This window comes from Podarcis pityusensis, assembly GCF_964106645.2.
Source record: "Podarcis pityusensis genome assembly, chromosome: 4".
Taxonomy (NCBI): domain Eukaryota; kingdom Metazoa; phylum Chordata; class Lepidosauria; order Squamata; family Lacertidae; genus Podarcis; species Podarcis pityusensis.
The window spans coordinates 25,887,478-25,906,184 of NC_138027.1; the positions used below are offsets into that span (position 1 = coordinate 25,887,478).

General features: G+C 44.3%; 1 protein-coding gene across 3 annotated transcripts in view; it reads right to left on the reverse strand.

The window, feature by feature from the left end:
- LNX2 (ligand of numb-protein X 2) overlaps positions 1 to 18,707 on the reverse strand; it is a 75,523-nt gene that overhangs the window by 31,638 nt on the left and 25,178 nt on the right. The window contains exon 1 of one of the 3 annotated variants that reach the window (XM_081004112.1): positions 14,906 to 15,010. The exons of 1 other annotated variant lie outside the window; for it this stretch is intronic. The gene's annotated coding sequence lies outside the window, so the exon portion shown is untranslated. Of the gene's footprint in view, positions 1 to 5,216; positions 5,351 to 14,905; positions 15,011 to 18,707 lie in introns of those variants that run through there. One more of the 3 variants, XM_081004113.1, reaches the window with a different exon arrangement.

Sequence of the window (18,707 nt, forward strand, 5' to 3'; positions counted from 1 at the left end):
CTTGAAGCTACCAACATGAGTTTGACCAAACTGCGGGAGGCAGTGGAAGACAGGAGTTCCTGGCGTGCTCTGGTCCATGGGGTCACAAAGAGTCGGACAAGACTAAACGACTAAACAACAACAACAAGAACAACAACATTTTTCACTAATGCTGGGGTGTATGGAGTGTTAGAGTAAGGGCAGTACCTGTGTTGGGGGACACGTCGTGCTCCTTCTGGGGTAGTCTGTCCTCCTTTGATCCCCACCCTGCACTTAGCTCTCACGTGTGGCTCCTAGAAGCTGTCAGCATGTGACAGCAGCCACACCCTGGGAAATGGCTTCAACTGGCCAGCTAAACCAGGTGAGGGTAGCCAATGGGTCTCAAACCCTCAGTGAGTTAGGAACTTCCCTGCATGTGAGGCTCTGGCAGATTGAGACCAACTGCGGGTCCAACAGTCAAGAAGGTGGTTTCTTCACGTGCTGCAGAGGGAAGTGAGGGGCAAATGCAGCTTGTCAGTCTCGGAAGGTAGCCCATCTAGAAGAAGGAAAACTCTAAGCCTTAATCTCTGCTGCCTTGCGGAATATCTTTGGGAGAAGAAAAGGCTAAGGAGTAAACCCTATACAAATCCAGAGTGGAGTCCCTAAGATGGTGCCTTGTATACCTCCATCCGGCAGGGGGCGCCAACTTGAATAAAATATGGAGGGGGCAGGGAAGCCCCACCCTGCATAACGGATCACAAGACACAGAACACACCCACACCAATTGAATGGCAATGCCCATCAACTTGGGAAGCCAGCAGCCTCTAGTGTGGGGGCGAAGGGACCTCAGCCCCTAGGAGTTGGCTCCTATAGCTTCTGGAAACTCCTGCAGCCAAGCTGGTGCCAAACGTATTGCTCTGCTTTCCTTTAGACCACATCAGCGAGGCCGAGGGGGAGTAGGTCTTGTCATCTGGGCATCCCAGAACTTCCCTACACTCTGCCCAGGCTTGCACCCCAGGGGGGGCACTTTGGTGTTGGAGTTGGAATCCAACAACATCTGGAGGGGCTTGCCCCCGATGTCCACAAAAACACTTGAAAACATCCGCACACAGCCATCCCCATGTTGCTCAGTGTTGCTTTACAAAGCATTTGGAGGCAGGCTCAGCATTATGCTAAGCTTTCCTAGTTCTAACTGGGTATAAATGACTAATATATTACATTGCCACAAGAAAGATGCTGACAGCAGGAAGCTGAAAATGCTGCTAGACGGGCAGAAGCAAAGGCTAAGATTAGAGGTGCCAAGTTTACAAAAGACAGAAGGGAAGTTGGGATAATTTGTGGCAGACCTTTTCCCCTTGCCTCCAGATGAATCACATCTCCTCACCTTATGGAATATTGCAGTCTGAACGCTGAGCAAAAGTGTGGTGCCCTCACAGGAAGAGGTCTAGTTTGATTGAAAAGTTTCGGGTGCAAAGACATCACATTTGCCCAGCCCTGAAACAGCAATATTTGGTACCTTGGGAAAGGGATACAATTTTTCCCCCTCAGCTTCTACATACATAGCACTCAACACACCACCTAGCAGCCATTAGACCTCTGGTTGATGGACAAGGCTGGCATCATTGAGCATCTGTTGAGGCCCAGACCCCAATAGGGGTCCCATGTGATGCTACTCATCCTTCCTACTGTTGTTGCCTGTTCACCTGCCCTCTCAAGGTTGCGTTGGTGAGCAAGGAGAGGAGCAATAACTTCTATACATCTCATCTTCCTCCTCTCGGAGAGGCCCGGATTGGGCCCAGGGGGAAGAAGTGAACATATCAGCAGTGGCAAAAGTGGAATAGGAACCGGTGGCCCATCTGGTCCAGCTTCCTGTTCTCACAGTGGCCAACAAGCAGGACCTGAGGGCAACAATACAGTGGTACCTCAGGTTACATACACTTCAGGTTACATACGCTTCATGTTACAGACTCCGCTAACCCAGAAATAGTGCTTCAGGTTAAGAACTTTGCTTCAGGATGAGAACATAAATCGTGCTCTGGCGGCGTGGCGGCAGCAGGAGGCCCCATTAGCTAAAGTGGTGCTTCAGGTTAAGAAAAGTTTCAAGTTAAGTACGGACCTCCGGAACGAATTAAGTACTTAACCCAAGGTACCACTGTACTCTGCGGTTTCTAGCAACTGGTATTCAGAAGCAATACTGCCTCCTATTCCCCTATTAATTTGTCTAATCCTCTTTCAAAGCCATCTAGGCCGGCGCCACCACTGCCCCCTGAGGGAGTGAGTTCCATAGTTTCTCGTTCTACTTGTCAGCTTCCCACAGGCATCTGGTTGGGCACTGAGAGAACAGGGTGCTGGCCTGATCCAGCAGAGCTCTTTTTATGTTCTTCACCTCAGCCTCAGTCTCCCTGCCACCCATCCCTTCTCCCCCCAACAGCTCCGCTTCAGCATGCACTTGTGAATGCCCCTTCCCCCCAAGATTCATGTGCGCTTGTGAATGCAAAAAGGGCTCTTGCCTGTTGGTGGCAGAGAGGGAGGGGGAAGCACATTCGGAAAGCACAACTTCAACCTTACGAACGCAGAATATTAGGGCACATTTAACGGAGGCCTTGGAACCTGCATTTCATATTTGTGGTGCTTGGCGTTTCCATAGTAACAAGAAGCTTCAGGCTTTAATTACAGCAGCGACTTTAAAAAGAGTGCTAACTCCTTTCTCTCTCCCTCTCTCTTTCTGTTTCTCTCAAGGACACCTCTTGTATGTTGTCTTACGAAAAGCTAATATTAGGTTCTAGAATAAATTATACAGAGAGCTCTGCGTACTCTGCAGAGAAGGACGGGAATCAAAACTGCCCCCACCCCTTCCGCCCCAGTAAGCTAAATTCTGCAAGCTACGTAAGTCGCCGAGTTCCAAGAAATGTGCATTTAATACTTAATTTTGTTTGTGGCCATTGTGAGGTAGGGCAAGGATATTTGTGGGACGATGAAGCCCTACCCCCACCCCCACCTTCACCACTGGCAATCCTACCCAGCCTCCTTGATGTCTTTGCGATATCACAGCAAGCATCAGCCCCATGTCCTTTCAAGCATATACAGCAACAAATAAGGATTTAAAGCCGTTTGGGTAAAATAAAATAAAACTAAGCTGTTCAGGCTGCTGAGTGCTGATAAGGAAATGCCCCTTAACTTCCCTTGATTTAGACTTGCAAGCACTAAAAACAAAACACGACTGAGCCTTCAAGAACTTGCAAAAGGGAAAGTTGCAAAAAAGCAAGGATCGGGTCATCCTCCCCCATTCCCATCAACTCCTGTGCCCAATGCCATCCCTTCCCTGGCAGCGCTGCAGGGGTAGCAAGGTCTCCCCTCTCGGACTCCCCTCTGGTGCCTAGATCCCTACAGTGGCAGCATTCCAGTCTCAAGGAGCCATGGGAAATGCTGTTTCCCAGGGCTCCCAAGGCCCCAATATGTAACTGCCCCACCATCAAGTAAGTTTGGGAGGAAGAAAAGAGGACAGCGATATCAGGAGCCAGATTTTGTTGGCATCAGCAGAAGTGATGGTTAAACTTTGGTACACAGCAAACCAAGCCCTGTCCCAAATTTGGAAGGGTCTGGGATTGCCTTGTATTGGGGGTGACACTTCTCAAACTGCAGGAGTTTGCATTTTGAATACCCCAAAATTCACCCTTATCACCAGTACTGAGTTCTGTGCCTGATGCTAAATCTGATGTCTTGGGAACATCTCAGGATCATCTTCTAATAACTAATGCACTAAAAATTCTGGCAGTTTTTACAATTTGCAAAACCAGAGACTACACTTGTGCATGCACTGTATAGCCATTATTATAAGGGAGGGAGGGAGGTGCAATCCTATAGCAACTTACCTGGGACCGAGTCCCACTGAATTACCGTATTTTTCGCTCTATAAGACGCACCTGACCATAAGACGCACCTAGTTTTTAGGGGAGGAAAACAAGAAATAAGAAACTTCCTGAGTGAAGAGGGAGCGCTCCTCCCTCTTCGCTCAGGAGGCTTTGCAGGGCTATCCCTGAAGCCAGGAGAGCAAGCGGGATCAGTGCGCACTGATCCCGCTTGTTCTCCTGGCTTTAGCGAAAGCAAGCAGCCTGGCTTTCCCCCGACCTCCCGCAAGAGCCATGCGCTCTTTAAAGGGAGTGCGGGTTTGGGGGGCTTTCCTGGGAGATGGGGGAAGGGACAGAGCCGCACGCAAAAGCCAGGGATAGCCAGGGGAGCCTTCATCCCGCTGCCCTGCGGAGGCTTCGCACGGCTAAGCCAGAAGCTAGAACAGCTAGAAGGAGCACTACGCAGCACTCCCTCTAGCTGTTCTGGCTTCTGGGGTAGCCCCAAAGTCTGCATTCGCTCCATAAGACGCACACACATTTCCCCTTACATTTTAGGAGGGGGGAAGTGCGTCTTATAGAGTGAAAAATATGGTAGATGTCTACTTGTGGGTAGACATGCATAGGATTGCATTGAAAGTTACTGAAACATAGATGTAAAGGAAATATGCATGTCAATGCACCATAATCCACAGAAAAATATGTAACAGTGAACCCGGGGGGGGGGGAATGAGGCTTTGTATCATTAACATAAAGACACCAAAAGAAATTCAGTAATCACAGTTCATTAATCACAACTGCATATTGATCAATCAAATTATAACAAAAAGGAAAAGTACATACCCTATTTCACACACGCTCACCAATTCCATCTAAGAAATTCCTGTACGACTTAGTTATGAAGTAATTTCTGCTATACAATCAAGTAACTCAAACCAGCTAGACAAGATTTCTTGACAAGACCAAAACCTTTTTTTAGCCAGAATATATAGAAGGGTAGAGTTTTATGCTTGCAGCCATGCAATTAAGAAAGGGAATAATTAACCAGACCTCCCCCCCCCGCCTCACTGGTCAAGTGAGTTTGGGGAGGGAGGAGGGTGAAAAATCTGTTTGCACAGGAATTTCAATCTGTCCAACAACTCTTAATACGGTATATGGGATGCTCTTTCAGATTAGAAAGTCTAATGCATTCCGTCAAACCCTTTCCTTTTTGACAAGTGCGTGTGCTTCCAAAGATCAGAACAGAGAAAGCTGCAAGATTTTTAAAATGATTATTGAAATGACAATAGTCCTTTTGTACTGTTAACGCTAAACCTTTTAAAGCAGAAAAAAGTATTTTACCAAAGGTTGCAGTTCCATTTACTCATACATTTACACAACTGCATCTTTTATTTAAGACATTTTTCTTTTTACCTTGCCTTTCCAAAAGCTCAAGCTGGTTTACAATTCAAGCTTTTGCTTTGCAGCTAATCTGAAAAAAACGAGGAAGCAGAGAGTGTAATGCATGCCCTTTGATCTTGTGCATCATCAGAAAAGCACTTGTCTCTCAAAGGAGACTGGAAAATTTCTCAATCCAAAGTTCCACGTCCCTTAAAAAAAAAAAAGAATTAGTCACAGTAATCCAAATGAGAGCATTCCACTAGCAAAGCACATTAGGTACCAAGTTATTCCATGGCATATATAACTTGTTGGCAGGGTCACAGCAATGGGTGATAGTTCCAACTCCACCCACCCGCCCCAAGAGATCTTTCAGGACTCTCTGTCTCTTTGGTCCAGATGGAGCAAGACAGGATAGCTCCATTTCTAAAATCACCTATTGCCAGGATTCCCATGTCTGTACATTAATATTTTTCAAGGATAACAAACATGAAACTGGATTCTCTTGCTGTAAGTCTTGATCCTGCCAACATTCTCAACCGATGCAACATCCTTATTCTCCAATTCAAGCACAGCAAAATGGCTGTAACAATAGATCACTGGAATGCTTTTGTAATTGGTTCTACGGCATAGCTGTCAAGTGTCCCTTATTTGAAGGGACAGTCCCTTATTCCAGTGCCATGTCCCACTTCTGTCCCTTATTGATGGATGTCCCTTAAATGTCCCTTAAATGATGTCCCTTAAATTTCAAAGGAAGCAGCTCCTCTCCCTCCCTCCCTGCCGGCCAGGGAGGAGGGAGGCTCCAACTGTGTTGCTTGGCTGTGTTGCTCACCCAATAAGAAGTCTAAGAACGACTGGGGGATGGAGCTTGCATGCCTTGTGTGTGGCTAGTTAATGCAAGCTGAGGGGTTTTTTGAATGCTGGATGCCATTTTGTTGCACGTGCTGCTGCAAACTTTGCAGTGCAAAGCCAGGCCAGGGAGCCGTCTTAAGTTGAGGCTGCATAGGCCTTGTGGTGCATGTGATTCAGGTTCTATTCAGTTGAACCTCTGGTTACAAAGTTGGTTGGACAGTGTTCTCGAAGCTACCCAGCATGAGTTTGACCAGACCGCAGGAGGACAGGAAGACTGGAGTGACTGGAACAGGTGAGGCTGCAGGTCCCTTATTTTGGCTGCTGGTCCCCTATTTTCAAGGCTGCTGGTCCCTTATTTTCAAATCTGTAAGTTGACAGCTATGTTCTACGGATACAATTCATTTGAAAACTTTGCTCTAGAACGTTTACACTGGAAGACCCCCAAATTCTGTATGAGAAGTATGAAAAGCAGCCCCAGAGGCCCAGTTAGTTCACAAGCTCCTTTCTGGTAAGGTGAAAATGGAATAAGATTAAGGGTGGGTGGGTAGAATTGTCCGTGTGATCTAAACGAAGCAGGTGCAATTTGTTTTACCTGCTTTTTTTCAGCAAAAAGCAAAGATCAGCCAGCATAGAAAGAACAGACAGTAAACTCTGCAAACAGCTCAAGCTCCTGACTGATGGCTGTGTACTGTTAAGCTACTCCACTAAGGATTGCCAGGAGTGAAATGTGCAACTTACAGATCATGTAACTTGCAGCCAAGTCAGCATGGTTCAATGGGCAGCTAATGAGCTAGATCCACCCCATAGAACATTTTGATCTGGCCCCGCTAAGGTACAAGTGATGGAGGCAGAGAAAGTAGACCTCTCCCAGTTCAAGTGCCACATTCTCACATACAAAGGAGGTGCTCTACAACTGAACTACAACCCTTTCCATCTGAGATAAGGCCTACTCCAGCTCTACCTCTCTTTCAAATCAGAACCAGTGAAGGCGGTGAAGGTCCTGTGTGAGTGTCTGGAGGCAGTTGGAGGATGGATGGCGGCTAACAGATTGAGATTGAATCCTGACAAGACAGAAGTACTGTTTTGGGGGGACAGGAGGCGGGCAGATGTGGAGGATTCCCTGGTCCTGAATGGGGTAACTGTGCCCCTGAAGGACCAGGTGCGCAGCCTGGGAGTCATCCATGGAGGCACAGGTCAAATCCGTGTCCAGGGCAGCTGTTTACCAGCTCCATCTGGTACGCAGGCTGAGACCCTATCTGCCTGGGGACTGCCCCGCCAGAGTGGTGCATGCTCTAGTTATCTCCCGCTTGGACTGCTGCAATGCACTCTACGTGGTGACCCGGAAACTACAACTAATCCAGAACGCGGCAGCCAGACTGGTGACTGGGAGCGGCCGCCGAGACCATATAACACCGGTCTTGAAAGACCTACATTGGCTTCCAGTACGTTTCTGAGCACAATTCAAAGTGTTGGTGCTGACCTTTAAAGCCCTAAATGGCCTCGGTCCAGGAAGGAGCATCTCCACCCCCATCGTTCTACCCGGACACTGAGGTCCAGCATCGAGGGCCGTCTGGCGGTTCCCTCACTGCGAGAAGCCAAGTTACAGGGAACCAGGCAGAGGGCCTTCTCGGTAGTGGCGCCCTCCCTGTGGAACACCCTCCCACCAGATGTCAAAGAGAACAACAACTACCAGACTTTTAGAAGACATCTGAAGGCAGCCCTGTTTAGGGAAGCTTTTAATGTTTGATGTATTACAGTATTTTAATATTTTTTTGGAAACCGCCCAGAGTGGCTGGGGAAGCCCAGCCAGATGGGCGGGGTATAAATAATAAATTATTATTATTATTATTATTATTATTATTATTATTATTATTATTATTTACTCCTTCAGAGACATGCTTAAGACTTTATTTACCAAAGCCTCTTTCAATATATGCTTCTCTGTGGGCTTGGGGGTCATCTGCTCATCATCTTCTGGTATTGAACTGTTACTTTAACTGTGCTATTTCTGGTGTCTCTTTAATACTTATTTATTATGTCTTATGTGCACCAGTCTGATACTTTATCAGTCTTAGTGGTTTATAAATATTTGAAAAATACAAAATAAAACTCAGCTGTGCTTACTTATGAGTAGACATGTACAGGCTTGCACTGTTAATCGTTACAAAACAGAACAGGAAATTGGGTAGGGACACAGAAAGTTAACAGTGAATTCTGGCACCCTGAAAAAATTAATTAAGACATTTTACTGGAATAAAGATAATCTTAGGCCAAAAAAAAAAAGCCCCAAGCAATAGCAAAACTGAGCAATACATTTATGCTAAGGAAAAAGGAATGGAGTGCAAAAGGAATATGCGAACGAAGTCCACGTGACACTCAAGTGCTCTTTTAAATAGAAGCCATGTTTGGAAAGATTAACAACTCTTTATGCAGCTTGCTACACTATCAATATTAGAGAAAGGATTTTAAACACAGCCTGCAGACAGGCATCTCAAAGGCAAATGACCCTTAGATGATTATGTAAACTCTTGTCTATATCCAAGGGAGAACAAGAAAATACAAATTACGATAATGCTGTATTTGTTCAAGTCAATAGCCGGGCATAATACACCCCTCTATTTTAATCTTCATAATTCTATAGCCATGAAAAGCATTAGAGCCTTCTAAGAAAGCATTTGTCAGATCAAACCGGGGTGCCCCTCCACTTTCCAGACCTATTTTCAAATGCATGTTATGCTTGTCTACTCCTAATAAACCATTCACAATTTCAGATCATTTCCCTTTTATGGACCTCCTCCGTGCAATCATAACTTTTAAATATCAGGAGCGTTGGGGAAAAGCATGGTAATCTGCAGTAATCATGTTTTTCATGAGAAGCTTGCCCCATGTTGCAAACAAGTGACCCATTGCAGAGAAGGAGGAAAGGCTCTCGTTTCAGTGGCTATTGCTTGTAGAGATACATCTGTATTGTAGCTCAGCACATGCCCTGCATGCAGAAGGTCCTCTGTTCTCTCCAGGTACCTCCCGGTAAGGCTGAGAAAGTGTCCTTTTGGAAACCCTACATGGCCGCTGCCAAGTCACAGTAGACCAGCCTTCTTAATTTGGCCGCCTTCAGGGCAGTGTTGGAAACACTCACCAACCCAACGGAAGAGGCTCCTGGTGAGACCAGAGGGACATCACTATGCCTGACAACAACCCCTAACTATAGGATTATTTTGCCCCATCTTTTTGTGCCTGCCAAACAGCCATGTCAATATTTTATTCTTTTGTGAATTGTGCTGTTTTAAATGTGTATTTTATATTTGACTTTTTTTAAAAAAAGTTTAAGATTAATTTTTTTGTTAACTTTGCTTGTGTAAAATATGTATTCTGTAGTTGACCTCCTTAGTAATGTTTTATTTTGAAATCTTTAAGATAATATTTTGGTTTTTTGTTAATTATGTTGCTTTGGCTGTATACTCTACATTTGACTTTCTTCAGATTGCTTTATTGATTGCTTTATTGATGTTTTATTGACATTTTAATATACTGTAAACCGCTTTGAGATTTTTCTTAAAAATATAAAGTGGTATAGAAATGAAATAAATGAAATAAATAAATATAATAAATAATATAATAATACATAATACATAATACATAATACATAATATATAATATATAATATATATATAATAATATATAAGCTAGGCGCCAAATGACACCAAAAGCCTGGGCTGCAGTTGCCACAACAGAAGAGTGACTAGTGGGGTGCCACAGGGTTCTGTCTTGGGCCCGGTCTTATTCAACATCTTTATCAACGACTTGGATGATGGACTCAAGGGCATCCTGATCAAATTTGCAGATGACACCAAACTGGGAGGGGTGGCTAACACCCCAGAGGACAGGATCACACTTCAAAACGACCTTGACAGATTAGAGAACTGGGCCAAAACAAACAAGATGAATTTTAACAGGGATAAATGTAAAGTATTGCACTTGGGCAAAAAAAATGAGAGGCACAAATACAAGATGGGGGACACCTGGCTTGAGAGCAGTACATGTGAAAAGGATCTAGGAGTCTTGGTTGACCACAAACTTGACATGAGCCAACAGTGTGACGCGGCAGCTAAAAAAGCCAATGCAATTCTGGGCTGCATCAATAGGAGTATAGCATCTAGATCAAGGGAAGTAATAGTGCCACTGTATTCTGCTCTGGTCAGACCTCACCTGGAGTACTGTGTCCAGTTCTGGGCACCACAGTTCAAGAAGGACACTGACAAACTGGAAGGTGTCCAGAGGAGGGCAACCAAAATGGTCAAAGGCCTGGAAACGATGCCTTATGAGGAACGGCTAAGGGAGCTGGGCATGTTCAGCCTGGAGAAGAGGAGGTTAAGGGGTGATTAGATAGCCATGTTCAAATATATAAAAGGATGTCACATGGAGGAAGGAGAAAGGTTGTTTTCTGCTCTCCAGAGAAGCGGACACGGAGCAATGGATCCAAACTACAAGAAAGAAGATTCCACCTAAACATTAGGAAGAACTTCCTGACAGTAAGAGCTGTTCGACAGCAGAATTTGCTGCCAAGGAGTGTGGTGGAGTCTCCTTCTTTGGAGGTCTTTAAGCAGAGGCTTGACAACCATATGTCAGGAATGCTCTGATGGTGTTTCCTGCTTGGCAGGGGGTTGGACTCGATGGCCCTTGTGGTCTCTTCCAACTCTATGATTCTATGATTCTATGAATGTCTATTTGCCAGGGGACTAGATGAACCTCGGGGTCCCTTCCAATGCTACAATTCTGTGATTCTATGATCTCAACTACAATGCTTGACTGTAAGCTTGCCCTTACAACAATTCGCTTGTCCCAGTATGCAAGAAGGAGAAACACACATGGTGGAAATGGAAATGGTAGTCGTACCTTGGTTGTCGAATGGAATCTGTTCTGGAAGTCTGTTCGACTTCCAAAAATGTTCGACAACCAATGCGTGGCTTCCAATTGGCTGCAGAAACTTCCTGCACGCAATCAGAAGCCATGGAAGCCACGTCAGACGTTCGGGTTCCGAAGAATGTTTGCAAACCAGAACACTCACTTCCGGGTTTGCGGCGTTCAGGAGCCAAAACATTCTAGTTGCAGCATTCTAGAAGGCAGCAGGTTGGAGACCATTAATCTCACCTGGTATAAGACACATTCATACACTCTTCAGCATAGCTGCTAAAAGGTACAGGAGTTCTAGTTTCCTTTGCATGTGGCCCCCCCATCAGCAAAATCACTTGCAGCTCACAGAAGCGCTCTTGGAAACAAAGTACTTCCATGCGTCAGTACACAGATTGCCAAAGTCTAGGAAAGGGTGAGTCAAGCAAGGCTGTACTATGGAAAATGCCATAGTACACAGTTTACCAGAATAGATGGCCAACTCACATTCTTGGTTTAATTTTTAATCTTGCATGACATCATGATACCAGATGCTGACACAACTTGCTTTCCATTGATCACTTGGAACGGAAGTTGTGTTCCCCTGAAACCTGTTCCAAGACCAATGGGGAGTTCTGAACACCACTTTTATAACATAAAAAGAGCTTGCTGCATCATGCTGTCGGGCTATCCAAGTCTAGCACCCTGTTTTCGTTGGCAATGTATCTCATTTCTTAAAAACATGAGAATCACCACAAAACAATCATAATCAGAAGTCAATCTGAAATTCATAATCTGGGGGGGGGGGGACCACTTTTGTCTACATTTGCAATAGAATAAGTTGGGGATGAGACAGGAGGACGGTTCCTATCAATTCAGACTCCAAAAGCAGAATGCCTTTTTGAATGTCCCCTAGATTTAATTCATACACACACCTCCCTAAAAGTGCAAAAGTAAAAGGAAGGAAACAGAATGAGTGCTGGATATCTAGGGTGTTAGATATTTACTCACATGGTAGAGCATTCAAAGTGGCCACCATTTTACCTGCAATCTGAAGTGGTATTTGATTCATTCATTCGTTCATTCATTTATGCATATATCCCCCAGCCCCTTCTTCCATCACAGAACCCAAGGCAGAGCACATGTGGTTCCCAGGGAGTTTGCCATCCCAGATCTAGCCAAGTGGTGGCCTCATATGCTCTCAGACCATCCCCTGAGACCATAGCTCATTCCACCCCCCATTTTCTGCCAGGTATGGTCTGGCAGTGGCTGTGGCTGCAACCAAAGGTGGGTGGAGCCAGAATCACTGGTGGGTGAGACCACCCCTTTGTCTCTGTCTCTCTCTGGCACCTCTTTCTCTTTTATACTCTCTCAATTTTTCTTCTTATCCAGTAGGTTGCTGCCTAGGGATTAGTAAATCTGTTAATTTTCCAGTCTTAAATGCAGTTCTCCACATTTCCACATCAGTTTGTATTTTTTAAAAACAAAATCCGCATGAGAATCCATCAATGTTTTAATGTGAATTTATCTTAATATATACTTTTTTTCTTTGCCATTTTGCCTAACAGGAAAACTGCTTGGCAAAAATGTGTTGAATATAATGCATTTTTCTAGGTTGTTTTCACTAAAACATAAAATCATATAGAGCACACTTTACCATAGAATGTGCATTTTTCTATGCATCGTTTAGCTTTATTATTCTTAAATTTTAGAACTGCATTGCAAAATTCGGAGAATCTCGAATTTCAAAAGATGGCTGGGTTTCGCTTTGCATTTTGTTGCAGAAAGTGAGAATTCAGCAAGTCCAACTTTAAATGCAAACTGAATAGATTTTCTCCCCAATCCCTACTCTGGTCAGTGATCTGCCCTGATTGTTACATCGGACTCCCTATTTCCTTTCATATTGTCATCTCCCCAGCACACCCCTCCTCTATTTCTCTCTGTCTCACATTCCCCCACCCACATGAAACTGCACTAAGGGCCACATGAAACGAGGTTTAGGGCTGTAGAATTTCCACCCCTGCTTTTAAAACATTTTCTCTTTTTAAATCTGACAGTGTGTTATTTTAAGTAAAAACCTTCCAAACGGAGCAGACACTAACATCACACACATATGCAAACGAAAAGCTTTCTGCAGGGGGTGATTTAACAATAAGACTATTTAGAGAGATGTCTGCATTCATTACAGTCAAGAACTTTAATAGGTAACTGTAGAATGATTACCGAGTATGTATCCTAGGAGACTAGATAGAGCTCTCGTACCTAAAAGGCACAACACTTTCCTCTGTTTCCAATACAAAAAGTACAGGCTCTATAAATAATAGAGTAAGCTTGACAAATAAAGTTAATCTCTTACTTTGGGACCCATTAAATATGTATTTCTGCTTGTCTGGCACTGCAAATTATACACATTCTGATCCCTGCTACATCTCTCTCATTTACCCTCCCTCCTTCCAAGCTAACTACAGAGAAGTTAGGACCCTCTGTTGAATTTAAAAGCAAAAGAAGAGAGGGTCAGTCTTAACAGCAGCATCGTGATGGCTGGGATTCTGGACTATTTAAAGTATAAGCCATGGGTAAGGAATCTCTAGCCCACAGGCCAAATTAGGGCCAGCACAGGTCTCAACGTTGCCTGCAGGGCCATTTCCACCAAGCCATTCAAACTGACCCTGCAGATGGCCTTCAAAGGGCCTTTGCCATAACCACTGATCATCACAGGCAGGGCCATTCACCTGTCAGAGAGCAAAGTTGGCCCACAGGAAGTGGGGGAATTAAGGCTCTGGCACACTGGTTAGGTCCAGTTCTGCACCCCTGAAAGAAGCCTTAACATGCAACAAAGATGTTCTGTGTTGAAACAGCAATTGTCTTAGGGCAAGGGTAGCCAATATGGGGCCTTCCATCTTGTTTTGAATCACAGAATCATAGCACTGGAACAGACCCCAAGGGTCCTGTAGCCCAACTCCCTGCAGTGCAGGAATCTCAGCTAAAGCATCCATGACAAATGGCTATCCAACCTCTATTTAAAAACCTCCAAGGAAGGAGAGTCCATCACCTCTTGAGGGAGCGTTCCATTGTAAAACACAGGGGTCAGCAAACTTTTTCAGCAGGGGGCCGGTCCACTGTCCCTCATACCTTGTCGGGGGCCGGACTATATTTTGGAAAAAAAATTGAATGAATTCCTATGCCCCACAAATAACCCAGAGATGCATTTTAAATAAAAGCACACATTCTACTCATGTAAAAACACCAGGCAGGCCCCACAAATAACCCAGAGATGCATTTTAAATAAAGGCACACATTCTACTCATCTAAAAACATGCTGATTCCCAGACCGTCCGTGGGCTGGATTGAGAAGGTGATTGGGCCAGATCCGGCCCCTGGGCCTTACTTTGCCTACCCATGGTCAAACAGCTCTTACTGTCAGAAAGTTTCCCCTGATGTTTAGTTGGAATCTCCTTTCTTGTAACTTGAAGCCATTGGTTTAACTACAAAACACCCCTGTATGCTTGCTATGGCTGAAGGCAGTTGCAGTATACAACATCTGGAGGGCTGTTATCCCTTTCTTAAGGTAATGACTCCCAAACATAAAATGCAAAAGCCATATGAATACAAGCTACCTTTCAAGCACAGTGCATGTTAACATAAAAGTGAACCTCATTTCAGGCTACCAGGTCTACCCTCTTCAGTTCCAAAGACAGTTTGGAGGGGAGTGATCCCATGCATTCTTGCTTCTGGGGAGATTTCTCTAAAACAATCCCCCCCCCCCAACGTGAATGCAGTCTCTAAAACACCATTCCCACTTCCCAGATCATGAGGAGGAACGCCCAAGTAGGATTCCTTGCAAATCCTCCGAAGGAAGGTAGGCTGATAGCTCAGAACAGCTGCCACAGAAGCTGCTAATGTCAAAGCAACCTTAATATCGATTCCCCTTTCTCTCCTGTGCTCTCGCACTTTTGTATTGCAATTTAAGCAGGAGCAAAACATACCTGAGCAACGTGTAAAGCTATAGGGCGAGAGGCATTGTTCTTCCCAGTGGAGGAGGAGGAGATCACATGATAACACAGAAGTTCGAGAGAGGAGAGGCTGCCAGCGTGCTAGTATAAGCAAAATACACCAGTGGAATAATTAAAAGAGCGCCAGCCACAGCAACCTATTGCAGGCTCTAAGCACAGCGACCTATTGCGGGCTCTGCTTTAAACACTGCAAATTGGTTCTCGCACATAATGGCACATAAATGCAAGCTCAGCCTTGACAACCACTGCTCGGTACGTGCTGTAGTGGCACCTGTCATAGTTAAAAGGATCCACAGGGCGTTAGTATTCAAACTGCTTTCCCTGGAGGGCATATTAAATAAATCAAGACTTTAAAAACATGCTCCAGGCTAGGATTAGGCATATAAATGCTTCTCCAGGTGTAGCAAGGCAATGCCATCTTGCAATTCTAATTTTAAGTACTTGTTGAGAGCATGTGCTTACTGCATATAGTAGGGGGTGATCCCAAAACCACTATATGCACCAGTGGTTTTGAAACAAACATAGACTACTAAGCCAAAATAACCTGGTTGTCTAAAATGCAAGGATGTGAATAGAGTGGAAATAAATGGCACAATGCAATCAAGAGAACATGGACGGGATTCAAATTTCCCTTCCATGAGCACCTCCTGGCATGTGCTGTTAGAACACTCTTACAAACAAGTCCAGAAAAGTTAGTAGCCTGCAGGATTTATTCATTTTTTCCTTATTCTGTGTGTCTGAAAATTATGTCATACATTAATCCTGAAGAGCTGGAGAGAGAGAAAGCAGTCAAATATTTTCCAACAGACAAAATCTTCATTGCATAATTGTCTGCTGGAAATTCTTATTCAATGTGGGGACCAGGTGAGCAGCTATTCATCAGTTTGGCTCCATCCACACTAATCATTCGTATTGATTTTATACTGCTTTGGCTTTCACCAAAGCATCCTGGGTACTGCAATTTGCTAAAGGTGTTGGGAATTATTAGGAGGCTTCTGTCCCCCTCACAGAACTATAATTCCCACAGCTCCCCTAGTAGAGAGATTTTTAAACCAGTTTAAGTTTGTGGCCTGGCTGTGCCCCCCCCCCCCCCCGCAAAGACTGGAGAAATGTGCCATAAGTTGGAACAAACACACACTTCTCTGTAATCACCAACAATCAGCTGATCAATTGCCCCAAATCCGACATCATATATGGCCTGGAACAGTGATGGGGAACCTGCAGGCCTCCAAATGTGGTTGGACTCCAAATCCCACCAACCCCAGTCAGTGTGCTCAGTGGTGAGGGATTATGGGAGCTGTAGTCCAACAACATCCGGTGGGCCACAAGGTCCCTTTCCTAGCCAAGGGTGTGTGTGTGTTTTAGGAGAGTACTGAGGGCAGGATAAAGAGGCCTGGCAAACCAAATTCTTCTTGAGGACTGTAGGCACACCAACTCAGCACATTCTGCTGTCTTTATTGTAGCAGAGAAGCAAAATTCTGAACACAAAAAACCCATATAAAATTCCTTTTTTCATCCTTCATCTTCAAACTTCTCTCAGATAAACAAGAAAGGGGCTGTCAATTGATATTCCTTCCAGCCCACACCAAGCTCTCAAAGTCAATTTGGCTGAATGTAAAACAGAACAACAGCTCTATTTATAAGCTGTCCACCTCCTGCAGTAACTTCAGGATGTAAAACATTCCCCATTATACCTGGTCCAGGGGCACACATCCAATTTGAATGGGAGGCAGCATCAGGGTTTTGCAATTTTCGCTGAAAATTGGCAACAAGACTGAAAGCGTTTCATACAGGCCTTCAGGACACAGATACCAACTGGGCCCCCGAGACTTGTCACTGTAATAATATTCTAAGCAAGGGCATCTGCTGCCGCCATGTAAATCGGAGTCTACAGCTCTCTGACCCCCACCTGTCCTCCTCTATCAGAAATCCTGCCTGATATAAACCACTTCAGATATGACAAGCTCTGAGCCGTAGTGCCATAGGAAAGGATTTTTTGTTGAACAAAAGACTGCATTGACGGCAATTTCCAGACACAGGAGTGCATTCATTTATTTCTGTCACCACGTTTGTGCCCTCCCCCACCTCAGAGATGCTCATGGCGGCATACAACTGGGTTAACCTCCCTGTCCTCTCACAACAACCCTATAGAGTAGGTAGGTCTGATAGCATGACTGCCAATAAATGAGGTCTAGTTTACTCATGAAGCAGAATGAGGCCATAAAGTGGATTTAATTTGTTCAGCTGCAGGCAGGGGGTGCCGTTTTTTCAACGCACCCACATCTCAGAAAAACAACAAACCTGCAAGCGAAAATGAAACAAAACCTAATACATTAGGCAGAGTGATTCTAGCCCAAATTACTCCCCAACGTACTCATTTTTTTTACTGTAGGAACAATTTTTAAAAGCACATGCACACACCATAGAATTGCTGCCCAAAATGGCACTCTCAAGTGGGACAGTCCATTCTACCCCTTCAGGACTAAGGACATAACTTACACACAACCTCTGGAAGTCTTCAATATCATGTCCATTGGGCGGGGGGAATCTGACTATTTAAAAACCCAATTCACTGAATCCAGATTAAGTCAACTGAAAATGGAATTTAAGGTCACCTATAATAGTCATACAAATTTGAATGGAAATTAATGACAAATGCCAGTGTTTGTTGCAATTTCTGAATCAGTGGAAATGTGGATGAGGTCATACCAAAACAAAACAATTAAGAAAGACCTGGCAGCATAGTTCAAGAAATAATCAACTCTTTTTGACAATTGCTGTCTGTTTCCTTGTTGACCTTTGAATATCCCACAATGGCCTTTGAGACCGTGGACCGGGGTAGCCAATGTGCCACACTCCAGATGTTTTGGACTACAACTTCCATCAACCCTAGTCATCACTGCCAATGGCCACGGATTATAGGTGCTGTAGTCCACAACACCTGAGAGGCACCACATTGACTACCCTTAATGTAGTAGGCCATCAGACAGTGAGTGAACAACAAGAGAATTAGGAAAGGCAGATATGGATTATGTAGCTGAGTCTGATGCTGTGGAAGTTTCTCCTTAAAATGGGTTTCCAAAGTCTTCAAAATGATTCAGGGCTTTCTCATTTTAGCAACCCAATGACTTGATTGCTCAAGATTTATTGACTGTACTTACTCTGTTTTATGGAGCACCGTTTTTTAATGCCATTTTAATGCTTCCCACCCTTCAAGTAAGCTTCAAAAGGAAATGGGATAAAAGGTATTTTAATCAATCATAGTTTCGCACAAGAAACTGCTAAAGGTACATGAACATTACTACACACTGAAAAAGTGTATCAGTTTCTTTTTTCTTTCTTTTTTTATAAATGCAAAAGTGGCATAAACTGTAACCTGCCCTAGGACCAGCTGGTGAAAGGTAGGTAAATAGTAATTACAATAATACCGGTAATAATAATAGCTTCTTTTACCAATGCTGGTCCAAAATTGCTTCAACCGTATTAACAATGAAATACTGTTTAGCGTTTCACTGTTTTACGATTAGAAACCGCCAAGGGACAATTGAAGCTCTCTCTTGTACTGTCAAGAAAGGTCCCTACAATTTCTAGTTGTGTAGAATTATTATAATGTCTCATCAAGAAGGAGCTTACCTAGCAACCTTAAGAAAAGCAAGAATGGCCCCTTTGTTTTAAAAATTGCACTGGATTTAATAAAACCTGGATGCATCATTAGGTTAATTTAAAACATTGCAAAATACGTTGATGGATGCTACCTAAATCCAATGACTATGCT